This window comes from Lissotriton vulgaris, chromosome 5 (assembly GCF_964263255.1).
Source record: "Lissotriton vulgaris chromosome 5, aLisVul1.2, whole genome shotgun sequence".
Taxonomy (NCBI): domain Eukaryota; kingdom Metazoa; phylum Chordata; class Amphibia; order Caudata; family Salamandridae; genus Lissotriton; species Lissotriton vulgaris.
This window is the reverse complement of record NC_141693.1, coordinates 1,810,187,962-1,810,212,035: the sequence shown is the minus strand read 5'-3', so window position 1 is coordinate 1,810,212,035 and position 24,074 is coordinate 1,810,187,962.

Sequence of the window (24,074 nt, the reverse complement as noted above, 5' to 3'; positions counted from 1 at the left end):
TTTCGGCCCTTCAGTAAATGTAACAGGCAACAAAGAACACCAAACATTGCACTGATAACCCTTTTATGACCCATCTTTCTAAGAGCCGCGGAGCACCGTCAATCCGCACAGCGCTATAGACAAGAACCAGATACAGCAAAATGCATTCCTAAAAGTGCCCCCGCCCTGCTCGTACCCCCAGCCTTCAGACACGGTATATGGAGCTCGGCAATGTATGCCCGTCACTCAAGAGGTGGCAACCAAGAGTACGATGTGTCTGCATACCTCGATATGTGAGAATCAGGAACGTTCACCCCTTGATGTCTCACACTCGGTATCTGTCCATCACTCCACACATGACAACTATTAGGACAATGTATCCTTTAGTATGTTACGATCATTAGAGTGTTACGTAGGCCGATATGTGTGTCCGTTCCTTACTGTGTCGTCGTAGCATGATGGGAATGTCACAACCACGGTGCGATATATGTATATCCCTTAATATGTCACCACGTTAAGACAGTCCAGCCCGCGCTCCACTCCCATGTGTAACTGGACGCACTACACATTTACATTAGGGAGACTAGAAACAAAGAGAAAACAAGTCAGGTCCCAGACCGGCAGCCAATCACAGCGCGGCCCGGGGAATGACGTCACGGGGGTGTCCCGGGCCGGCAGCCAATCGCAGCGCGGCCCCGGGAAGGACGTCACGGGGGTGTCCCGGGCCGGCAGCCAATCACAGCGCGGCCCGGGACACACGGCAACAAGAGGCGGGACTTAAAAAAAGACCCAGAAACGCCCCAGAATCGCGTCGGGACGGGAAAAGAGTAACAGACACCCATCTCTTCCAATGGCTAGCCTCCATTTATGGAGCTAACCAATGGAAGAGAAGGAGGGACAAAGCCCCACACTGTAGGATCATAAGATTTCGACCTGCGCGAACGCTGCTGCGCAGCGGATCGCCAGGCGAAACCTAAAAAGCAGGCATGGAAGTCCACAACCCTGCTAACTACCATCCAATCTTCCAACTCCCATATCTGTCTTAAGTATTGGAGAGGCTGGTCAACAAACAATTAACAGACTTTTTAGAAACCAATGAGCTCCTGGACCCATCTCAGACTGGCCTCAGAGCCACAAACAGCACAGAAGCCACCTTATTGGCAGTCTTAGATAACATCAGATCTCTAGTAGACCAGGGTAAAACTGCTGCCCTGATCCTTCTGGACTTGTCGGCAGCTTTCGATAAGGTTTCTCATGGCCTCCTGCTGAGTACCTTACATGAAAAGGATCTACACTCTAAAGCTCCTCAATGGTTCAGCTCATTTTTACGCAACAGAACACAAAGAGTACAAATGGCCCCTTCCCCCTCAAACCCAAAAACTATTCATTACAGTGTCCTGCAAGGAACCTCCTTGAGCCCCACCCTTTTTAATGCCTGTGTATCCTCTTTGGCCAAAATCAGTAAGAAATGGGACTTTATTATCTGCTCCTATGTGGACGATCCGCAGCTGCTGATAGCCTTTGAAGAAAGGCATGAGTACCCTAGGAACAATCTGATTAACTGCCTTTCAGAAATGGCGACTTGGATGTCAGATCACTGTTTGAGACTGAATGTAGAAAGTCAGAGATTTTACTTTATGGAGGAGCTCACCTAATTTGGGATGCAACCTGGTGGCCCCAATCGCTAGGATCAGCCCCGAGCCCAAACAGGTTGCAAAAAAACAATGCATTAGCCATGCAGGACCAAGTCCGAGTTCTGTGCGGGAAAAGCTTGCTACACTGAAGCTACTAAGAAGACTCTTCTTTTGGATCCCCCTGAATTGTAGGAAAACCATCACTTAGGCTTTACTCTCAAGCAAATTGGATTATGGGAATGTGCTCTATGTGGGCATGGCAGACTACATTTTCTCTTGTTTACAAGTAGTCTAGAATGCAGCTGCCAAGCTTGTGTGTAACAAAAACAAATACAGCTCGGCATCAGAATGTCTGGGGGGGCTCCATTGGCTGCCCATGCATCAAAGAGCCAAATTCAAGCTCCTGGGTTATGCACACAAAGCACTACACAAACGTGGCCCCAGAATCCTGCAAGACAAAGTCACATTTTATTTCCCCAAATGTAAATTGAGGTCCTGCCACCACGCACTGGCAAAAACCAGACGCATTAAGACAGCTAGAGAAGGGGGCCATTCTTTCTTTCATCTGGCACCAGCTCTCTGGAATGAACTTCCTTTAGACCTTCGTCTTACGGATGACTACATGTCTTGCAAAAAGAAGTTGAAAACACATCTGTTCCCCAGGTTATAATAGTTGACATTTCACAGCCTATTGCTTAGGCTCCCTTTCTCACAAATGTGCCCAGTATCAAACCACCCTCATTTCAGGTCATTGCTTTCCTAGAGCCGTGATATCCTCTCAGATGTATGTTGCGCTTAACAAATACAAATAGAAGATTGTTAAAAAGTTTCTCTGTCCCACTGTGTGCCACCACAGTATAGATCCTTCGACCACATGGTGTTAGCAAGTGGATCTTTTTTTTTTTAAATCAAAAATGCAGAAATTCTAAATAGTCTTGCAGCAATTAACTTTCTAGACTTTTGCCCTGCCCCTCCACCTGACACTAATTGTGCTCTTTTCACCTTTGACCCAATTCAGTTAGATGAGTAAGGACTCACCATACTTAATCTAAGATTGGAATATCCTGCCAACCCATGCCCTACATCTGTCCTAGCTAATGGAGTGCATGTCATCAACCCAGGGCTAAACTCCCTTCTTAATAGATCTTTGGCATCTTGGATTGTTCCCTCTACCTGGAAGCAGGCCAAGATTTGGCTGCTCTTGAAAAAGTACAACGCTGATCCAAATATTTTAAGTAGCTACAGACCAAATTCCCTGTTGCCAGCTTCATCTAAAATTGCAGAGAAGTTTGTGAATCATCACCTCTCTAGCTCTATTGAGTCCATCAGGCTCCTTCACCCTAGCCAGCCAGGGTTCAGACCCAAATTTAGCACTGAAACTGCCCTTGTGGAAGATCAAATATACTTTAGATGCGGGGGCAAAGCCTTTGATATGGTTCCGCATTCCAGGGTGCTTGCCTGCTTTTGTGATATTGGCATCAGGGGCACAGCGCTAAATTGGCTAAGATCTTTTCTTGAGGACAGATACCAAGAGGTCTGAATGCCTCCTTTTTCCTTTAGCAATAGTATTCTCTTGGTGGGAGTGCCCCAGGGCTCGTCCCTTAGTCCTGGGATGTCTAATTGTGTTGAGTCTTTTGGGGACAAAGTAATGTGCTTTGCAGACGACACTCAGCTACTCTTCCAATTTGAGAAAGATGAGACATTGGATCAAGAGGCCTTCAAAACCTGTCTATCAGTGCTCTTTCAGTGGATGAATTTTAACCAACTCAAATGTAACCCTGATAAAACAGAGGTTCTCAGCTTTGGTCATAATTTTACTCTGAATTTACAAGCTCACTAGCTGGTTGAGAATCTTCCACCTAATGTCTAAGTCCATGTCGTAAAGAACCTGGGCATTAAGATTGCAAACAGCTGACCTTTCAATGCCAAATCAACTCGGTTGTTGACATTTGTTTTGGTTTGATGTGCATGGCAAACAAATTCCTACAATTCATTTCCCTACCTGCTAGGACTATGCTCTCTCTGCCCTGGTAGTGTCTAGATTAGATTATGCCAATGCTCTTTATAGAGGACTCCCACAATACCTGCTGCAGAATGTCTAGACCGTCCAGAATGCAGCAGTTATCTGGTTCTCCATCTACCTAGACAAGTGTCGACGACAACCCATTTGAATTATCTACACTGGTTACCTGTCAAACAAGCATTTACAATGCAACGGTCTCGCCTTTGCAAAAGTTATTGGCATTGTAAATGACATACTTTTTATTTATGTGTTGGTTTTGAAAACAGATAAATAAATGGCATTGTCATTTACAATGCCAATAGCTTAATCCCTCTCAAATGCGAGACCTATTACCGCCACTGCTCTTTTGAAAATACACAGAAGCCCCTAGTACTTTTCTCACTTTCCGCAGCTTTCAAATTGCAGTAGGCACTGAGGCTCCAAGAGAAAGACTGGAGTGTGGGGGGGGAGGGGGGGGGGGGGGGTAGAGAGTAAGCAATCAGTGAGGGAGAAGAGAGAGAGGAGGTAAAAAAAGGGGAGAGAATGAATGGAAGGACAGAAAAAGAGAGAATGCGTGAGGAGGCGAAAGGAGAAGGGGCTGGCTGCATATTGCCAGGACTGCTTTTGCTTCCCCAGTCCTGCCCTGCACACATTAGTGAAAGCAGGGGCGGCAGCCTGCATTGGGCTGCATTCTCTGTCGCAGCATATAGTTTTGTAGTGAGCTCACATGGGGTCAAAATATTATCCAGAGAGGCACCTTGTGAAAGGATGTTGGAGGCATTGGGAGGCATGCAGCGGCAACGGAACCACTTTTAGCACCCTATAATGCCAAACATATGCACGCTGACTCACATTGGAAGTGTACCGAAATGGCCTACGTCCACTTTGGGCATGTTTCATAGTCTGCCCTCGAGAGCGGAAGCAGTCACACAGAGAGGAAGCAGTTCCACATCATTCTAAATTCCTGACCTGCAACCCACAAAGAGGCCGGGATGTCCCTTTGCCACCTCCTTCCCTTGTGACTCACGAGCACTTTCATTGACCATTGAGGCCTTATTAGTGACATGGCTTTTCCACCTGCCCCTGCCTTACAATTCTGTAAATAAGGACCTAACTTTAAAGAACCCAGCAATTCTGGTCTGACGCGATAACGCCCCCCGCCTGCCAGCTCACACGAAAACAGAGCATCGCTTTGAACTCTCCAAGGGATGTCTGTCACTTTGAGAAGAGGGAGCTTACTTTACTGCCATGCCCACCATCCCTCTTGCCCCCCAAAACTCCCAGAGAAAAACTCCACCAAACGATCACACATTGTGTACGACCACCTTCGCTCTGGGGCACTTCCTTCCTTTCTCTGTAATCTCACTGGGAAAACAAACTACATCCCGCCGTCTGAGCAGGAATGTGCAAACCAGCCCCACCTCACCCACTCCTTTCCTCCACGAGGCCCTCACGGGAGGCCCTGCTTCCTTAATGTGACACCCCCAACCCCCTCCATCCTTCTACCTGTAGGAGCCTCTCACGTGACCGCACTTCCGTATCCCCTCACAGGTGACCCCGAATATCCGTGCAAAGAGCGCCTCAGGTACTTACATTACCAATGCACAGCTTCCTGCAGGGACAGGCTTGGAGGGTCCCCCAGTTCCCTGCATCACCCAAGCCGACTACACCCAACAAGCATAGCTTCCAGACCCCATGCACGTCATTGGATTCTCTTACACTCGCTGCACGTAGTGATCAAGTGATCACGCAGAACAGCATGCACCGACCAGGGGTAGCTCTCTCCTCCCTGGGAGCGAAAGTTACAGGAGGGGTGGGATCTGCAGGGCGTAACGGGGTGGGCTTTAACCCTGCAGCTGAAAGGGGTGTCCAGAGTCCAGCGCCGGCTCCCCTGGGGCCAGTTGGAGGGTTCAATATACAAAGCGGCGCACTTCAAGGGAGGGGGGCAGGCATCACAGACACCCCTGGGAGAGGCACGGATACAGAGACCCCCAAAGACCCTGCCATGGACACAATGACCGCTCTGAGCCCGGAGACTTGGAGGGAGAGCGGCCACGACTCCTATGCAGTGCCCGTCCAGCATATCCCTGCAAGGGTTGCCCCTCCCCACCCCGGCCCTTTGTCCACTCCTGTGCACGCCCCCGGCTCTGTGCCCCAGTGTCACTGCGCCTGCTGCACCAACGGTTGTTTTAGTGCCTCGTAGCATTTTGGTGTCAGAGCACTCGAGAAGCCAGAGACCTGAAATGGGTCTGAGGGAACTGGGAAGCCCAGGTAATACCGCAAGAGATAGTGGACGGCTCAAAGGAAGTCTGCAAGAGGTCAGACCTGAGGGGCCACCAGGGAAACAAGCACGGTCATAAGAAATGGTCAGCGCGGGGTCAAGCGGTGTCTAGAGATAGCTACACAGCACATACATAAATAACAGTCTATGCAGGGAAAGTATAAACAAGGGCAAACTGCACAAGGATTCAAAGGAGGGGAACGGCCGGCACCAACGCCACGCGAGTGGCACGCAGAGAATGGCAAGAGCCTGCCCTCAACTGTAATAAAGATAAGTATGTAACGAGGTCGGGCAGCCACGACATGCTGCTTTCTCTTTTAGAGCCTGACTTACTGCTGCAGTAAAAGGTTCCTTATCTTCTTTATGGGGCCATCTGTTGGCCCCATAAAGAGGATAAGAAAGCTTTTACTTCAGCAGTAAATCAAGGAGCCCAGCCTGAAAAGGACAGGGCTTAGAGAGTAAGAAGAACGTCACTAGGACCTCTTCTCCAATGACTGGCCACCATTTAGGACGCCAGCCAATGGAGAAGAGGGGCAGGGCTTAACCTCGCTAGTGAAAGTTCCTCTATCTCATTAGGTCTTGCCAACACGACTGCGCATGTGTGCAGTCTTTCGCAGGCTGAGACCTAAAAAAGGATCATGTTCAAAACCTTGACTGTAATGCACAGGGCTCTCCACCAGTCTGGTCCAGAGTGCCTGCCCTCCAGGATCCAATTATACTCTTCTCTTAGAACCCTGCAGTCCTCTTCTGGTCAGTTTGCCAAAGTAATAAACACAACCCCGTTTTTTGTGATGGTGTCTGCCTGTGTACGAGACAAGTGAGCGTAATGCACCGAGATAAATTGGTGCTTGCTTCACAATTTCTCAGACAGTAAACTTTCTCTGAGGTGGTGTGAAAAATGAAACTGTATATATATATATATACATATATATACACAACGGAAGACTTATACACGTGGCTGGATTACTGACAATTATCTGATGTATTAAACAGTCAGCATTCACATTCCAAGGTAGACAGGTAAACAGTTTGGATGAAAGCATTTAAGCTTTTTAGAATAAACAAATGACCTCCGTATTCTCTACCTAACATCACTTCCTTTTTTAGCAAGCATACCATTAAGATCGAAAGAAATAGAATATTTGTTTGTTTTAATGTCAAATATCACCATATAAGAAAAAAAGAAAAAACAGTTTTTTACACTAGGTTTAATCACAGTTATGACCTACTGAATCCAAGGGAGGATTAGTATTGGATCATACATTGGGTGTTGCACTTGCTTTTTCACATTTAAAAACAACCAAACTATTTTACTGTTATGGAGTTAGCAGGCCCACTATGGGCGGAATATAACTCTGATAATTTGTAGAATGTTTTGCGGCAGCATGTATGAGAATATATATTTACACAGGAATTTTAAAGGACGTGGCATGAGCGATATCAAGTATTGTGTATCATATATTTATACTATGTGTTGAATTCAAACAGATAGTAGGTTGTATGCACAGTAAATTTACATACACCAACTCGCCAAATGCAATGTTATTTAACCAAGAGCTATTGTATATATTCAATAGATTTTTTTATACATATGTATCAACATCTATTGGTTTTTAATTGACAACCCATATTTGATTGATTGGTCAGTAACATGAGTATTTTTAGCATACTAGGCAAACATAAATCTGATATTACTCTATGTATTTTATGTAATTTATAAATGCATACTTCCACATTTGTCCTTTTGCACAACTATTTCGTCTACTGTTGCACTAATCATACACTCTTAGCTGCTAACTAGTCATAGAACTGCGGTTCATAATATGACAGTCTGTTGTGTATGTCAATTGGTTGCACTAGCACTTTTAAAATGGAGAAGTGTTGTCGGCGTGTCATGTGATCAAGGTCCTGGTGGACCGAAACGCATCATGGCGGCATAGCGCAAAAAAATAAAATAAAATATTCTGTACAAAAGAAGAGGTGTCCGCTCCAGCTTTCCGATTCACGTCGCAATTTAATCAAATGGAAAAAGGTTACCTCAGGATTTTTTTTTAATATATATATATATATATATATATATATATATATATATATATATATATATATATATATATATATATACATAAATATATATATATATATATAAATATATATATATACCAGGAACTTCGCTACTTGCACCAGGAGACTGGAGGTGAAAGAAATGAACCGGACCCAGACAAGTATTTTCAGCGCGTATTTTATTTACTCTTCGTGCAACCTCTCGTCCGCCATGACGCGTTTTGGGCCCTGGAGCCCTTGATCACATACATATATATATATACACATATATATGTACACTTGGGGGTTGAGCAATGTCTACCCGACGAAATCAAGAACCACCATTACCAGAAGTCAATGAATGGATACGCCCACTGAGGTGAGACTATAAATAATTGCTGCAAGGGTGGCAAGAAGATGGCCGCCATTCCCCCCTTGAAGATACCAGTGAGCAAGGGCTGAATAGCCCGAAACGCGTTTGGTGAATGTCACCGTGAGGGACGGGTGACGCTGTATGCCCTCTGAACCTGCTGAATAAAAGCAATTACGTTGTGAGTGGCGTCTCAATTGTTGGAGCGTTGCATTTGGATGTATGGCGGCCAGGCTCTTGGTCGCGAGACACCACACTGCGGATGCAGCAGATCCCGAGCACCCATCACTACAGGGTGCCAGTGGAGGAACGTGACCGTTTCAGTGAGGTGTTACGAACAGTGCTGCAATCTTCCCTGTTTCCAGCAAATAATTTGATAAGATTAGACACTTGGGTATTGAGCGATATCTACCTGACGAAATCCATGCTTAAGAACCACCATGACCAGAATGCAATGAATGGATATGCCCACTGAGGCGGGACTATAAATAATTGCTGCAAGGGCGGCAAGAAAAGTCACTTACTTGTTGGTTCACGTTTACCTGATCAGATGTGAGCGGCGCACCTTGGAAAAAGTTCGAGAAGAACGAAACATGTCAAGACTGCTGACTGCTTTACCATTAAAAGAATACAAGCTTCGTTGTGGTGTGCGGCTAATCTCTCTCTGAAAGAAGGATGTCTGGTGATTATTTAATGGTGTGGTTCAACCGTAGCGACGCACCTCCAGCAAGCGTGCCAGTGTCTGCCCGCAAGAGAACCCCCTGTGTTGTACCACCGAAGCGGAAAAGGGCAGACAGGTGACGCCAAAGACTGACTTTGGCATGGATCTCGGTCAGCCTCGAAATGGGCTAATCTGGGACACAACGACTTGTTATTTTTAAGCAAAAGCAGAAAAAAACACAATTTTAACATCACCCAATGGAGGGCAAAAAAGCAAAGAAACAGGAGTGAACCACAGGTACCATAAGGCATTGCAACTCACTGTGGGCGCCCACTAGGGGGCGAACAATTGAAATAAAGTGACTTATTTGTAGGTTCACGATTACCTGATCAGATGTGAGCGGCGCACCTTTGAATACGTTCGAGGAGAACGAAACATGTCAGGACTGCCGACTGCTTTACCATTAAAAGATTACAAGCTTCGTTGTGGTGTGTGGCTAATATCTCTCTCTGAAAAGAGGATGCCTGGAGGGAGGGAGGGAGGGAGATAGATAGATAGATAGATAGATAGATAGATAGATAGATAGATAGATAGATAGATAGATAGATAGATAGATAGATAGATAGATAGATAGATAGATAGATAGATAGATAGATAGATATACTTGAGGGTTGAGCGAAATCTACCCAACGAAATCCATGCTTAAAAACCACCATGACCAGAATACAATGAATGGATACACCCACTGCGGCGGGACTATAAATAATTGCTGCAAGGGCAGCAAGAATCAGGCAGAAATTCCCCCTTGAAGATACCAGAGAGCAAGGGCTGAATAGCCTGAAACGCGTTTGGTGAATGTCACCGTGAGGAAAGGGTGACGCTGTATGCCCTGTTAACCTGCTGAATAAAAGGAAGAAATCACGTTGCGTGTGGCGTCTTAACTGTTGGAGCATTGCATTTGGATGTATAGCGGCCAGGCTCTTGGTCGCAAGTCGCCATACCGCGGATGCAGCGGATCCCGAGCACCCATCACTACAGGGTGCCAGTGGAGGAACATTACCGTTTCGGTGAGGTGTTACGAACAGTGCTGCAACCTTACCTCATTTCCAGCAAATAATTTGATAAGATTAGACACTTGGGTGTTGAGCGATATCTACCCTACGAAATCCATACTTAAGAACCACCATGACCAGAATGCAATGAATAGATACGCCTACTGAGGCGGCACTATGAAGAATTGCTGCAAGGGCGGCAAGAAAATGGCCGCGATTCCCCCGTGAAGATACCAGTGAGCAAGGGCTGAATGCCCAAAGCATGTTTAGTGAATGTCACCGTGAGGGGAGGGTGACGCCGTACACCCTGTTAACCTGCTGAATAAAAGGAAGAAATCATGTTGCGTGTGGCGTCTCAACTGTTGGAGCGTTACATTTGGGTGCATAGAGGCCAGGCTCTTGGTTGTGAGACGTCCCACCGCAGATGCAGCCGTTCCCAAGCACCCATCACTACAGGGCGCAATTAGAGTAACGTGACCATTTCGGTGAGGTGTTATAAACAGTGCTGCAACCTTACTTGTTTTCAGCAAAGAATTTGATAACATTAGACACTTAGGGGTTGAGCCATATCACCCCGACGAAATCCATGCTTAAAAACCACCATGACCAGAATACAATGAATGGATACACCCACTGCGGCGGAACTATAAATAATTGCTGCAAGGGCAGCAAGAACTAGGTTGTGATTCCCCCCGTGAAGATACCAGTGAGCAAGGGCTGAATAGCCTGAAACGCGTTTGGTGAATGTCACTGTGAGGGAAGGGTGACGCTGTATGCCCTGTTAACCTGCTGAATAAAAGGAAGAAATCACGTTGCGTGTGGCGTCTTAACTGTTGGAGCGTTGCATTTGGATGTATAGCGGCCAGTCTCTTGGTCGCGAGTCACCCTACCGCGGATGCAGCGAATCCCGAGCACCCATCAATACAGGGTGCCAGTGGAGGAACATTACTGTTTCGGTGAGGTGTTAACAACAGTGCTGCAACCTTACCTCATTTCCAGCAAATAATTTGATAAGATTAGACACTTGGGTGTTGAGCGATATCTACAGAACCACCATGGCCAAATAGCAGTGAATAGATACACCCACTGCGGCGGAACTATAAATAATTGCTGCAGGGGCAACAAGAACCAGGTCGTGATACCCCCCCCCCGTGAAGATACCAGTGAGCAAGGGTTGAATAGCCTAAAATTCGTTTGGTGAATGTTACTGTGAGGGAAGGGTGACACTGTATGCCCTGTTAACCTGCTGCTGAATAAAAGTCAGAAAACAAGTTGGGTGTGGCACCTCAACTGTTGGAGCATTGCATTTGAATGTATAGCGGGCGGCAAGGGTCTTGGTCGCGGGACGCCCCACTGCGGATGCAGCGGATCCAGATCACCCATCACGGTATGCACCTGTTACAACGCATTTTTTACTCCGCACTACCATTACAACGTGACTTTTACAACGCATACCATTACAACGCATTGCGCTGGGGGGCGCTCTAGGATAGGGAATAAGTATAATTTACTATCCAACACCTTCCCTAGGGTCCACGGGGACTGGAGTTAGAATAGAAAAATTATACTTACCACTATCCAGCACCCCAAAGCGCTATGCGTTGTAATGGTATGCGTTGTAATGGTCGCGTTGTAATGGTAGGTAGTTGTAACGGTATGCGGAGTAACGTCATACATCCCCCATCACTACAGGGAGCCAGTGGAGTAACATGACCGTTTGTGTGAGGTGTTACAAACAGTGCTGCAACCTTACCTGTTTCCAGCAAAGAATTTCATAAGAATAGACACTTGGGGGTTGAGCGATATCTACCCGATTAAATCTATGCTTAAGAACCACTATGACCATAATGCAATGAATGAATATGCCCACTGAGGCGGGACTATAAATAACATGGCCACGATTCCTCCAGTGAAGATACCAGTGAGCAAGGGCTGAATAGCCCAAAACGCGTTTGGTGAATGTCACCGTGAGGCAAGGGTGAAGCTGTATACCCTGTTAACCTGCTTGTGAATAAAGGGCAATGCTTATTCTATGGCATGCTTAACCATTGGATCCTTACCCAGACACTGAATGTGCATGGGTGGGTTTGACACGTTTGTAAGTGGCGCTCTTTGAGTGATAGCAGTGAGTGAGTGCAGGGTTGAGTGAGTGTGTTAAAATAACCTTTAAATCCTTAGTAGCACATGTTTTATTCAGGGATTTAGGGCGTTGCTTTTAGGAATTAATCTTCTCAGGCATCCGATAGGTCGACATGTTGCAGACTTTATATAGCCCATCAAGGGTCAGTAAGCTTTTCTCAGGACCTCATTTTTACCCTGCCTTTGCGATTGCTAATTTTCTGTGCAATTAAATAATAAAAAACCATGCACATAACCATAAAGACCATATTTATAGGACGTTTCTTTGTATGGTTGTAACTGAAAAGTGAGAAAAAGTCACTGGACATAGACATTTCTCTGCACTGATTCAAGTCTATCGAGCTAAAATCACACCGGTCCTGTCCTATGCATCGGAATATATACCTCTAAATCAATGGTCATATATGGATTTAGCAGAAGGAAGAATATTGAAAAAACTACTGAAGATTTCAACATCTACCCCAGTACAGGCATTGAGACTGGAATGTACCATCACGAGCGCATATGCTACAGCTATAGCGAGCATCATAAGGTGGGCCCATAATCTTCTTCTTTCAAAAGAAGGTACTTTAAGAAGATTGCTAAAAGTAGAGACATTCGAGAGTAGCTCTACTCATACTACCTTTACTAAAAATATGCGAGAGGCTCTACAGCTTGCAAAAGTCAATGTGGAAATTTTGTCTACGTGGTCACCAGCTCAACTCAAACTTTTTCTAAAAAACTTCACTCCCAAATTGAGCTACGAGATTGATCACTCTCATTGTAATAGACTATCGTCATATACATTTTATGTAGCCTTGCAGGAATACAAACAACGTCAGCCTTACCTAGAGTATACTCTTCAACATGGCGCAAGGCGTGCAATTATGATGTTGCGCCTTGGAACACTTCCTGTACAAACCTTTACTTCCTCTTGGAGGCCCGACAGCTCTGCCCTTTGTACCCTTTGTCAAGGAGGCAACCAAAATTTGGAACACTTGTTTTTTATATGCCCTAATGCAGAAATTGTAAATGCAAGGTCAACATGTCTTAAGCCCATCTACCGGTCCTGCAGGATCACTAGCTCACAAGACTTTTTATCACTATGTAAAAGCCCCCCTAATGAATTCGTTTGTTACAGAATTTTTAAGTTTTTGAAAATCTCATTGAAAATGTATTAATATGGAATGTATAAATGTATATTTTATTTGTGGTCCTCGTAAGAGTACCGTAACAAAAATAAAAACTTTGAACTTTGTGAGAAAAAGTGGGAGACGGATTAGGCATCAGTGGGCGCTGATACGTTTTTGGAGCACCTCCAGTAGTGAGATTATTAAATAGGCTATAAGTATTTCGGTGAAAACTGTAGTGAGCGCGCTAGCATGGTACGTCACGTGTCTACGTGACGTACGTTGACTTAGAGGCGCGGCAGGCGCAGCGCGGCATTCAGAGCGCGAGCAGGCTGGGCGTAAGACATGCTTTGCGCTCCTTGTATGTACGTACTTGAATAAAGAGGTTCGGCACCACTACCCGACTCCGAGAGTTATTGGGGGAAGAAAGTGCATCATTACAGTGGCGACGAGGGTGGGATACCGACCCACGACCCCCACCACGCAGACTACGAGATACACGGCGGAACGGAGTGGTGGCGCAGGAGGAACGAGGAAGGCCCGAGGGTACGCACAGCGACCCCACCCTCAAAGGGCACAGCAAGGAGCGCAACGCAACCATCAGCAAGGAGAACAGAGCACCGAGAGCCCAAATAGCGACGGTCGAAGAACCCTGAACAACCGAGGTAGGAAGCCAGTCACGGTCAAGGCCCACCGGTATACGCACTGGCTACTCCACCCGAACAGGAAAGGGCTGAAAGGAGCAGCCCTCCACCCTTGCTCAAGAAGGAAGAACGAAACGGTGCACCAGGGAGCCCGAGAAGCCTGGAAGGTACGCTGCCCGCAGCCCGGGCGGAGAAGATGAATGCACAAGCGGGCTACGCGATAGCGCCTGTCCAGTTCCTTCCCAGACCAGGGGAACCGCTCATGAAATGGGAGGACTGGAAGGAATACATAGACAATTTCATAGAAGTGATGGAAGACGAAAGCGAGGAGAAATTCAAGCCGCCGAGAAAGAAACGCATCCTGCTGCTAAATCTGGGCCCAGAAGGCCTAAGGATCTACAAAAGCTTGGTGCCGAAGAAGAGAGAGACAGAGGATGACGACGTGTATGCCCACGCGCTGGAAGACCTAGAAGAACACTTCAAACCCTCAGTGTGCGTCTCAGTAGACAGGTTTAACTTCCAGCAAAGAAAGCAACTACCCGGGGAAACGGTGGAAGAATATGTGGCGGCGTTGAAGAAACTGGCGGTCTCGTGCAAATATGCCAACTGGGAAAGTGAATTCATAAAAGACCAAGTGGTGATGCACACCACGTGCACGAGCGTGCAGGACAAGCTATGGGCCGCAGGGGACACCTCCCTCAAGGACGTGTTGGTGATAGTTAAAAGGGCTGAAATGGCACGAAGGTGTGCAGCGGCTACGAAGAAAGAGATCGTGCCCAGTGGAACAGTGAACAAAGTAGATGAGGAGGAACACCACAGGGATAATCAGGCACGGAAACAGTCAGAAAAGGGTCCCGACAAATGGCGGAACAGCCCAGGCAACCCTGGCAAACAGGCCGGAAGTAGCAAACGGCCTTGCTACAGATGCGGCAGTTGGACGCACGAGGCGCACGACCGGAAGTGCCCCGCGCTTCGCGCCAAATGCATGTTCTGTGGAATAGTCGGCCATTATGAAAAGGCGTGCAGGAAGAAGGCAGCCAAGAACGCAGTGAAGTACGTGGCCCAAGCAGCGGAGGAGCCAGAAGAGGCAGCAGAGGAAGAGGTGATTACAGTCCTCTGCATCTACGACGAAATATTAAGCATAAACGACCGAGGCCGGGGCGCCGGAGGAAGAAGAACGATGAACCCAGTCTTGGAAATGAAGATCGGAGGTGTCGAAGTCCAAGTGGTGGCAGACACCGGGTCGCCTTACACCATCATCCCCCGGAGCGTGTGGGAAGAGAAGTTTGCTCCGCGACTGGGCCCGAGCTGGACAAGCTGGACATACGTCCCGTCACCTACAACGGGGATCGAATCCCCATGGCCGGGTGCAGGAAACTGATCTTCGAGTTCAGGGGCAGAGAGGCCAGATGCAAACTGTATGTCTCCGAGAAAGGTCCCTCTGTCCTAGGGTGGCTCGACCAAGGAGACCTGGGCATCAAGCTGGACCTGGGTGGCAAGGAACAGATATTAATGACGGAGCCGGAGGAAGCGCTGGACACGAATAAATGGAGGAAGGAGTTCCCAACGGTCTTTGGAGGTTCAGTGGGCAGGCTCGACAAATTTGCGCACAAGATCATGCTCAAAAAAGGAGCTGTACCGGTGGCACACAAGGTGAGAAACATCCCGCTAGCAGTAAGGGACGACGTGAAGGAAGAACTACAACAGCTGGAGAAAAGAGGGATCATTGAGCCGATAGCCTGTGCTGAATGGCTATCGCCGTTGGTGGTAGTGAAGAAACCGAATGGGAAGGTCCGTTTATGCGTGGACCTACGTGAGTTGAACAAAAACATAGTGGTGGAGAAGTTTCCCCTTCCCCGGATAGAGGAGATGCTGGCCAGCACAAGGGGTATTCAGTGGTACTCCACCATAGATTTAACTTCAGCGTATCACCAGATAGCATTACACCCAGAGAGCCGCAGCTTAACGTCCTTCATAACTCCCTTCGGATGCTATCGATTCCGCCGCATGCCGTTCGGATTAGCCTCGGCGGCTGCGGTGTTTCAAAAGCTCATGCATCAGCTGTTTCAGGACCTCAAGGGAGTGCAATACTTCCAGGACGATATATTGGTGATGGGCCATGACAGGATGGACCACGACAGAAAGCTGGAGGCGGTGTTGGGCATCCTGGAAGGAAAGGGCCTCACAGCAGAATGGGCCAAGTGCCGGATAGGGATGGAGAAGGTAACGTACTTGGGCCATGAAATCAGCGCTCAAGGAGTGACTCCCAAGAGTGAAAATGTAAAGGCAATCTGCGACGCACCATCACCAGCTAACAAGGAGGAGGTCAGATCATTCCTGGGGATGGCGGAATACTATGGGAAATTCATTGAACATTTTGCCTCGAAAACTCACCATATGAGGCTGTCAACCCGAGAGAACAGCGAGTTCTGTTGGTCAGAGGAAGCTCAACGGGAATTTGAAATGATAAAGAGTTAAGTGGCAGGGGCAATACCACTGCAAGGGTTCGACCCCCAAGGAAGCACCATACTCACTACAGATGCGAGTGATAAAGGACTGGGGGCAGTCCTCATGCAAGACCGAGGCCAAGGGAGAGTCGAAACCATATGCTTTGCATCCCGCACCCTGAATGACACTGAAAAAAGATATAGTGTGATCGAAAAGGAAATGTTGGCGGTGGTGTGGGCCATGTCCCGGTTCCGGCAGTTCCTGTGGGGCACAAGGTTCCGGTTGAGGACCGATCACAAGCCCCTGCTCAAAGTGCTCACATCGAGTGGACATGCAGATGCGACACCGAGGATCTCGAAAATGTCGCTCAAGTTAATGGAGTTCCGATATGATGTTGAACACATTCCAGGGAACAGGAACAAAGTGGCGGACTACCTGAGTAGGGCGGCAGCGATGGAGCCTAGTGCAGAATGCCCCGAGGCGGGGGAAGAGTGGGTCGCACTCACCGAGGACCTCGAAGTATCCATCAGCAAACAGGAATGGAAAACGGCATATGACGGAGACCCGACTCTGGAGAAAGTGAAGGACTACATTGTAAGAGGCTGGCCGGACAAATGCAAATTAGAGCGTGGCCTAGTCCCCTACTTCGAGGTGAGAGAGGAACTATCTATGGATGACCAGGGCACATTTGTATACAGAGGGGAAAGAGTCATACCCCCGGCAACGATGATATCCAGATTGATGGACATGTTGCACGAAGGTCACCTGGGAGCGGGAAAGTTGAAACTAAGGGCCAAGCAGAATTATTGGTGGCCAGGAATGGACATAAGAGCGGAAAGACATGTGAGAGAGTGCCTGAGGTGCCAGGGCGCGGACAAAACACTGAAACCATTGCGCCCTGCCCTGGGAAAGATTGATCCTCCACAAAACCCGTGGGAGGAACTGTCCATAGACATTTTAGGGCCAGTGCTGAATGCACAAGGTATACAGAAATACATTTGTGTAATGGTGGATCGCTATTCAAAATGGCCGGAATTAAAGATCGAAGAAACAATGGACACTGAGAGGATAGTGAGCTTCATGGCGGAGACCTTCGTGAGAGAGGGCATCCCTAAGTGTGTCCTCAGTGATAATGGGCCCCCATTCCGCTCTGACAGATGGAACCAGTTTATGCAAAGAAACGGAATAGTGCCAAAACACACATCCATATACCACCCGGCGGGGAATGGTTTGGTGGAGCGCTTCAATAGAGTGGTGATGGGCTCGATACAAGCGGCTATTGCAGACAACAAAGACTGGGAGGCGGAGATATGGCACATGGTGTGGGCGTATCGGATAACTCCCACGAACACTGGCTATAGCCCTTTCCAGATATTGAGGGGCCGGGAGCCGTTCACCCAAGACAACAGGATATGGAAGGACAGAGTCATTAAGAGTGAGTGGTCACCGGCAGTGGTGCAAGCCAATCTAAAGAAGGCACAAGCAGTGTATACCAAACACTACGATGCGAGGAGGAATGTAAAAGACACTGCCCTCGAAAAGGGGGAATGGGTGAGAGTAAGATTGCCCACTCTACAGAAAAAAGGGGAAAGTAAGTACAGCAGGCCCCTGAGAGTTGTGGAAATCAAGGGCCGGGCGGCTTTGCTGAGCGATGGAAATGTGTGGTCGCAGGATCGCATGGCCAGGTGCAATAAAATACTCAACTGGAGAAGCAGAGGCAACGTGGAAGAGAGTGAGAGCAACAGTGACCACTCCAGTGACTATGGAGGCGAGGGCCCGGACTTTGGCGAAAGTAGTAATGAGGATCAAGAGGCAAGTGCAGAGTGTCAGCCGGAGGAAGACAGCAGTCGGAGTGTGCCTAGCGCGGCCGCGCTAGAGAGTGGACAAAGGGAAGAAGCAACGACTGCCAGTTCCCCGGTAAGACTGACGAGAAGGGGCAGGGCGGTGGTCCCACCAGTGAGGTTCAGAGACTACGATATGAGTCAGGACTTGTTCACATAATTCGTTGGAAAAAAGGGAGATATGTAGTGAGCGCGCTAGCATGGTACGTCACGTGTCTATGTGACGTACGTTGACGTAGAGGCGCGGCAGGCGCAGCGCGGCATTCAGAGCGCGAGCAGGCTGGGCGTAAGACATGCTTTGCGCTCCTTGTATGTACGTACTTGAATAAAGAGGTTCGGCACCACTACCCGACTCCGAGAGTTATTGGGGGAAGAAAGTGCATCATTACAAAAACCATGGTAGCACTAAGGAAAATACATTTAGAAGGAAAAACAGACTAGACCTGTCACATATGTGGCTTGTTTTTTCAATAGACATCATATAGAGGTACTAGGGTAGGGCGGACTCTGTAGTCACACACTAGGAGGAGAAAATGCATTTTAAGTCATTTTTTGTAAAAAATTATTTTCTGCAGTAGCAGAGCAATTCAACTAAGCTGCATAGAAAAATGGGAGATAAACTTAAGAGAGAAAAGACCTTACGTCATCAAGAGTACGCGCCAGCTTGCGCTCGTAGCATCTCCTTGTGTCCCTGCATGTTGGGGCAAGTCTGTTCTTTCTCTCCTTTCGAAGGCCCCGTGTATCTTTGACAGTGATCCTTGTCATGTGATCTTTGGTCACATGATCAGGACCGGAAAGGAAATGAATGAAATACTTTTTCAGTTGCATTGAAGAACTCTGGTGTTTGTGAAAAAATGTACCTCATTGGGACCAACACCGCATCCGCTGCTGGCCGAGTCCCGCATTTTCCTGCTGCTTCCAGAGAATAGGAAGCAGGCCTCCTCCCTCCCCTCCCTAAAGCGAATAACAACGCTGCAATGGCGACATTGTGATTGGTGTGGACGGCGGCCAGCCGGGCGCCTGTAGGGAGGCCATTTTCTCTATGTAGCCTGCATGCAGCCTACATAGAGAAAATTCAGAGTGCGCATCACTGGTTTGGTCGGCCCCATAGGGCCGACCAAACAGTCAGGGCCCACAGCACTGGGAAAGCCACTCCTCCCCGACCCGCTTGGTATACCGCTCTGCTTTCTCGCAGTGCAAGAAGCAGCAACATAAAATGGTATTTAAAATACCATTTTATGTTTCTGCTTCTCGCACTGTGAGAAAGCAGTGGGGAGACGCTCCTCCGCCCTGATGGAGGAGCCGCCCCTACACATTTCTGCACAGAGGTAGAGCCTTTCCATAAGTTAAGGGATCACCTTTCAAATGATGATTACTGTATTCAGGTGAAAAAACTATTACTAAAGAGATGCACCTTTGGTGGGAAAAGTTGCTAAAATGGTAAAATAAGGCTGTTCAAGATTGTGCTATATTAAGTTGCATCATTTTCCTTTCACTGCTACATAAATTTGGCAACCCTGCCACATCATTTGGTCCTTCATTGCCACATAATTCTAGAGGCCCTGTGTATATCATGCAGTGATACAGAAAGGTATATATACCAGATTCCTGGGAAAGCTTGTTTTTAGGTCTCGCTAGAGTCAGCGCGCATGTGCAGCTCTTGCGAGAAATTTAGTAGCTGCTTTGAAAAGTGCTACGGCCGGCTACCAGCTTGCTAGAACGCGCACAGGCACGCACGATGTGCACAGCACTTTTTCACGTCACGCGTGCATCACTCGCGGGTTTTTTTTTTCGCACGAGCGCACACACACAACTACCGGCCAGGTCACGTGGCCCATGCTTGTTGAAGATTGTTTCTGTGCTCTCCTGTGGGTCAGTGGTCTTCCCTGTTCACAAATGGTGCTCTGCTGTGTGTCAGCTGTTGTGCTCTCTAGAAGTGGTTACTTGTCACTCCGTATCTGTAAGTGGGAGGTGCTCTGTTGTGGATAGGGGTCTCTTCTTGTCATTATTTGATTCAAATTTCTACTATGTGTGAGTTTTCTCTCCTTATCTAGGACTGTCTCAGTGCTTTGTGCATTAGTAAACGTTTTTAAGACAGTCTATAAATTAAAGCATCTACAGAGGATCCGACAGTCGACCCAGTGATACAGAAACCTAATGCCCCTCTAAATGCTGCTATAAGCTGTGAAAATGTTCTGGAATTTTATAAAAGGAAATGTAATTTTGTGCCTCTTGAATTAAACAAAACAGGGTGTTCCAAAACATGGATCCACTAACTTCAATGGTTTAACCACCAAGATGCTGAGCACAGGATATGTTTTAGTGGCAGTACCAAACATCATTCATTTATTTCTGGAGTACAAGTGATTTGGGGCCCTGGATGCCAAGGTCGCTGGGGCACTGAACTGAATGTACCACGCATCACATTTTAAAATATATTCAGCTTTGAATGGTAACAGTGGTTAGACTGTCCCTCTGTTGGTTTCTTGCTCTCTTTTTACATTTGTTAATGGTTTTTACAGGGTAGTCCTGTTTCTTCAGCTTCAGCTACAATTACAACAAAAAACTAGACTTTCTAGATATTACCATTTTTCAAAACAACTTCAAAAATCAGCCTTCTTTCGTATAAAAGTTTCCACCCACGACCACTCAGGGACAAACTTACTTACAGCCAATTTTTACGTCTATGACGTAATTGTAGCAAGACTCAGGAATACAAGAAACAAGCTGATGAACTGTGCGAGAAGCTGAAGAAACGGGACTACCCTGTGAAAACCATTAACAAATGTAAAAAGAGAGCAAGAAACCAACCGAGGGACAGTCTTCTAGAAACCTTCCAAAAACCCCCGGACACTGACCTTCTGACCTGTGTCACAACATTCTATACAGCCACAAATAGCAGAAAGAAAATTATCGACAAGAACTGGAGAATAGTAACCTCAGGTTCCTTATCCTGGTCTAAACCAAGATTTGCAAATAAACGAACAAGAAACCTTAAAGACATCTTGGTCCATACGAGACCGGCACCAAGACCAAAGGAAAACATAACCCCAAGACTCTGGGATAATCCCCCAGTTCAGGGACACTACCCTTGGGGTTCATGTTCAGTCTGCAACCTAACAAAAGCAACCAAGAGCATCCAGTTACAACCTGACTTCAAGTGGACAATGAGAAATCACACAAATTGCAATACCACATGCGCAGTTTACATGATTACCTGCCCCTGCAGTCATCGGTACATAGGGATGACATGCAGGAAAGTCAAACAGAGGATAGGCGAACATAAAAGCAACGTGAAATGTAAAAGGAATACTTCCAAGATGAGCAACCATTATATTGAAGCCAACCACACTGTGAATGATCTACAATGGGTCATTTTGGAAACACTGACTAGAAAAGATCACAATGCAGAAAAAATACTGTTTGAAAAAGAACAGAGGTGGGTGCACCGCCTCAGAACCCGTGAAACGGGACTGAATGATAATATACCTTGGCTGAGCCTCAACAGATAAAGAGCATTGTAACATAACAATATAGCACTCCCTACTTAGAATATTTTAAACTGAGAAGCTTACAAAATCAGAAGCATTTATCTGAAATATCCATTCCATTTCTACAAACCATAAGACCCGAATAATTAAAACAGAGAAACTTACAAAATTATAAGCATTTATCTGAAATATCCATTACATTTCTACAAACCAAAAGGCCCGAAAAAGTGTTACACACATGATCTATTTAGTTGTGACATAATTTACGATGATAGAAGTCCCCTCCTCTATCTTTACCATAATCTTGAGGATACAAGTCCCCTCTTCTATCTTTACCACAAGATCGATCTGGCATTAAAAACAGACTAACCGGAAAGAAATAGGTAACTGGATACCAGTGGCATAGTCAGCACAAGGGGGGCTTGGGGGAGGGCAGCCGACCCCTGGGAGGTCTCCTCCCCCGGGCTGTTTGGGAGGTCTGGGTGGGGGTCATTTTCGAGCAGTTTCCATTTGGGCTTCTTTGGGCTTCTTTTGGTTGTTTTTGGGAGCCCAGCCTATAAATGGGTTGGGCTCCTCCCCCCGGACACCATTTTAGGCTTAGGTGACCTGGTGGCCGGTTGGTTTTGCAGCTAGTTTTTGTCAGTTAATTTTCGTTGGTTTTTTCAGTCGCGAATTTGTAGTGATTGTTTATTCAGGTTCGTGATGGCTGGCGAAGATTATCGAGTGCTTGAAGCGATACGTCTGCTTAGCGAGGCGGGCCGCTTAGATTTGGTCATAGGTGACCGAGAACAGGTCGAGCCCCAGCGTCCCCAGCGTTTGGCGTCAGCAGGGTTGTCGGCGGTTGTGGCGGCATGTTATTCTCCTAAACGACGGCGTCAGGAGGCGGTAAGTGAAAGGGGCCGCTCCAGAACTAGGAGAGCGGTCCCGGGTGTGAGGGCGCACCGGGGGAGTGGTTCGGGGCCTTCTGAGCCGGCGGGTGCGGTGGGGCTTGCTGTTGGCGGGCCTGGGATGGTTGGTGAGATTCAGACGGCACCGGTTGATATATCAGCGGCACAATTACGTGACAGAGCTGCTTCAGCTCCAGTATTACGAGGTCGTCGTGCCTCTAGACAGCGCGGTTGCACGCGCCGCTCTGCCTCGGCCTCCGCGGTGACTGTTGGTGACATCATTAGCGAGGGAAGGGCAGAGGCCATCTTGGAGCGCGAGGCAGTGGCATTTCGACTGTTACAAAGCGGTCAGGTTAATCCTGTGTCTGAGGGGTTTTCCCATCAGAGTGGTCTCAGGCAGGCTGATTTTTCGGCGCCTGTGGACGTACAGGGTGACAGTTTACTTACGCCTAGTCGCATACAGAGAGTTTCTTTTCCTACCGGTCAGGAGATTGCTGATTTGTCTGGGGATTTTGGGGGTGCTGTTGCAGATATGGGTCAAGTTAGCCCCTTATTGTTTTCTCCTTCGGTCTCAGTTAGGGGTGAGGTGGTTTCTGTGTGCAGTGGTTCTGTGGGGGAGGGTGAGTGGGCGTAGATGGGGGGCCTTGAGGGTTCTTCTCTTTTGCACTTGGGTATTGGTCATAAGGTCTTGGTATTTCCCCAGGTTCCCTCTTTGTCTGAGTCGGGAGACGGGTGTGTGGAAGGGTCTTTTCCTGTGGCAGAACATTTGAGTGAGCCTCAATCGGGGGTCAAGGTTTGGTCCTGGGGCGGTTTGGATGTCTTTCCATCTTGGGAGGAGGGTCTCAGGGACGCCTCGGTCCGGCAGAGGAGTGGGGACCTTGGGGGTATGCCTGCTATGTCTGGTGCGGTGAATTTTCCAGGTTTAAAAGTGGGTGGGAGGGATAGGGTTTCGGGTGCTTTGGGGGGGGGTCGGTGGTTCAGGGTTCTCAGGTACAAGGTCCGGCTTCTGAGTTTATTCAAGCTTTGTTGGATTGTAGTACTGATGAAGAGGTATGTGCCCCTTCCCCCTCTCCCCCTCGGTTGAGCGCTGTTCTTAAAGGGAAAGGCCCTGTTGGTTCAGTTGTTTTTTAGGAGAGTGGTCAGGGTTTTAGTAGGACCGCAGGTGAAGTGTCTTCAGCTTCTGGTGTTTTATGTAGTAAGGGACCCGGCACATCAGTCCGGCCTTTTTCTTTGCAGGTTAGAGAGCGGTCTGGAGCAGCGGACTTGGTAGGGCGGCAGGCAGCCCAGTCGCGCCAAGGTGAAGGGAGGGTGGAGCCTTGCGTGGCACGTCCCATACCATCGAGGGATCCCGTCGTGGCCACCACAAGCAGGTTCAGCGTGACCTCGATGGCCCCAACGAGGGAAGTCACCACAGGCAGTGTAAGTAGGTCAAGCGCGACCTTACTGGCCTCATCGAGGGATTACAGCGCTGTTCATAGGAGCAGGTCCGGCACGAC